We start from the raw sequence: 3,209 nt of genomic DNA on the forward strand, positions 1-3,209 counted from the left end.
TGCTTGTCGGTAGACTGGGGCTGCGGCGCCTCGGCGCGGCGGCCAGGGCGCCCGTGGGGGTGGGGACGCCACGGCCCGCTGCCCTCGCGCTCAACCTGTCTGCGTGCATAACGCCTTCCTAACACAAACACGTGCTCTTGTATTTTTACTACTAAATTCATAGTCCCACTTTTACCCGTTGGGTGTGAACTGCAAAACATCAAAATCAAGGATTTCGTTGTAAATGTTGACCACTTTGCTGGCGCAATGATCTCCATTATGTCAATCTGATAGTACCGGGTTCGATTCCCGGGTCAACATTTGTGTGATGAGCATGTGTTTGTCTGGGTATTTTGATATGCATTTATAAATATGAAGATGCAGGTAGGTAAAAAGTCGTGGTGGTAGTAACCTAGTGGGTAAAGAACCAACCTCTCAAGTTTGAGGGTGCGGGTTCGATTCCAGGTCAGGCAAGTACCAATGCAACTTTTCTAGGTTTGTATTACTTTCTAAGTACCTATAACTTAGACAAGAATGACTGTGTTTCGGATGGCACGTTAAACTGTAGGTCCCGGCTGTCATTGAACATCCTTGACAGTCGTTACGGGTAGTCAGAAGCGAGTAAGTCTGACACCAGTCTAACCAAGGGGTATTGGGTTGCCCGGGTAACTGGGTTGAGGAGGTCAGATAGGCAGTCGCTCCTTGTAAAGCACTGGCACTCAGCTGAATCCGGTTAGACTGGAAGCCGACCCCAACATAGTTGGGAAAAGGCTCGGAGGATGATGATGATGATGCAGCTAGGTATATGTAATCTATTAGTTGTGTTAGCACCCATCACACAAGTTAGGGCTAGCCAACTGTGTGTGAAAAGGTGTCCCGCTATTATTATTTTTTAAAATAAATTAGATTGGAACTTATATTTATGTGTATGCATCATTTTATTCGATAGTCCTGGCGAGATGCAATAAAATATTCAGTTCAAATTAAATAAAGCTTGACGAAAAATTATATCTACTCAAGCAATCATCATCATTAAAGCAATCTTGCATGCGTGCTGCAATCGGACAGAGGAGCTTATCCAGGCTAGCTCACCTTCAGAATACAAAGATCTATAATAATTTATTTTCTGAACTTGGAGCTCGAAAAATTTCCCTTATATTCTCTCCCTTTGAACTCCCCCTTCGGCTTTCTACGAAACCAGTTACGTAGGAATAATTACTTTCCTTGCGCTAAACTACCTAATAACGTAGGAAGAAGGTCGTTCCTACCGGAATCATGATTTTCGAGGACATCGACCAGTAAAAATAACCTATTTAATTCTTCAAAAGGTCTTCTTGTGAAAAAGTTACTCTTAGGTAGAGAGAAAGACTAACAGGCCGATTAGATAGATAGTTATTTACAATTAAACCAACAATGACATCAGCATCCATTATTTGTTAGAAGAAAACTAATAGCCCGGTCAAAATAGACATTTGAAATAACAAAAATTCCCACAAAGCTGATTTTTGGTGGAGAGCTAGATTTGCTCATTATAAATAAAATACTAAAAGTCCCCATCGATCCCATGTGTGCGTCAAAAGTTATTCGAGGTCAAATGTCAAAATTTTTGTTTTTTTGGGTTTTTTTCGAAAACGGTAAGTTTTATCAAAAAAATACATCAGATCAAAATTGTAGATTATAAAATTTTCTATAAAAATAGCATTAACAGTTTTCTCCTAAATGTTACCATTCCTGAGATATCGCGCTTCAAAGTATATTCCATACATGACATGCACACATTTCCACGCCACCTGTGAGGTAGTGTACTCGGCGCGTTTTTTTATCGTGGTTTCCCCTGTAGGCCTACTCCACTAACTGTCATGACAATTTTAGGATAGTTTAAGGGAATAATTGCCGTCAAGTTCTAATATGATGTCATTATTGATATTAACTATTGGGTTAACTATTATTGTGATTGTTTTAGATTTATCAGATTCATACAAAAACTCGTGGTGGCCTAGTGGGTAAAGAACCAACCCCTCAAGTATGAGTGGGTTCGATTCCAGGTCAGACAAGTACCAATGCAACTTTTCTAAGTTTGTATGTACTTTCTAAGCATATCTTGGACACCAATGACTGTGTTTCTGATGGCACGTTAAACTGTAGGTTCTGGCTGTCATTGAACATTCTTGGCAGTCGTTATGGGTAGTCAGAAGCCAGTAAGTCTGACACCAGTCTAACCAAGGGGTATTGGGTTGCCCGAGTAACTGGGTTAAGGGGGGTCAGATAGGGCAGACGCTCCTTGTAAAGGACTGGTACTTAGCTACATCCGGTTAAACTGGAAGCCGACCTCAACATAGTTGGGGAAAGGGCTCGAAGGATGATTTGATACTACAATCATTTTTGCAATTGCAAAAAATAATGTCAGGAGTTTTTCTGGAGCAGGTGGGAGTAAAGTTTTAATAGGTTCCAGATATTATGTATCAATTTCCAACCCCAGTCTTCTGGATAAAAATGGAAATCATCATCATCATCATCATCAGCCTATAGCAGTCCACTGCTGGACATAGGCCTCTCCAAGTGCACGCCACTGAGATCGATTTTCGGCTGCTCGCATCCAGCTCCTGCCAGCCGTCTTGCGCAAGTCATCACTCCACCGTGCCTGAGGACGTCCTACACTACGTTTGCCGAGGCGTGGTCTCCACTCTAGAACTCGTTTACCCCAACGGTTATCGGTTCTTCGGCTAATATGGCCAGCCCACTGCCACTTCAGCTTGCTTATTCGGTGGGCTATGTCGATGACTTTGGTTCTCTGACGGATTACCTCATTTCTGATGCGATTCCTCAGAGAAATGCCAAGCATAGCTCTTTCCATAGCCCGCTGAGCGACTTTAAACTTGTGGACCAGCCGTACCGTCAGTGTCCACGTTTCGGCTCCGTAAGTCATGACAGGTAGGACGCACTGATTGAAGACTTTTGTCTTTAGGCACTGTGGGATCGACGATGTTAGGACTCGACGTAGCTTCCCAAATGCAGCCCAACCCAACTGAATTCTCCTATTCACCTCGTCCTCAAAGTTGTTTCTACCTAACTGCAATGTCTGCCCGAGGTATACATATTTCACAATCGGTTCCGGTAGAACATGTTCATTGAACATGACCTTGGTTTTGTCCAAGTTCATCCGTAGGCCAATGCTTAGAGAAGATTCAGCCAGGTCGTTCAGCATCTGTTGTAGGTCCTGCAGCGTTTCC

Source organism: Helicoverpa zea, chromosome 2 (genome assembly GCF_022581195.2).
Source record: "Helicoverpa zea isolate HzStark_Cry1AcR chromosome 2, ilHelZeax1.1, whole genome shotgun sequence".
Taxonomy (NCBI): Eukaryota; Metazoa; Arthropoda; class Insecta; order Lepidoptera; family Noctuidae; genus Helicoverpa; species Helicoverpa zea.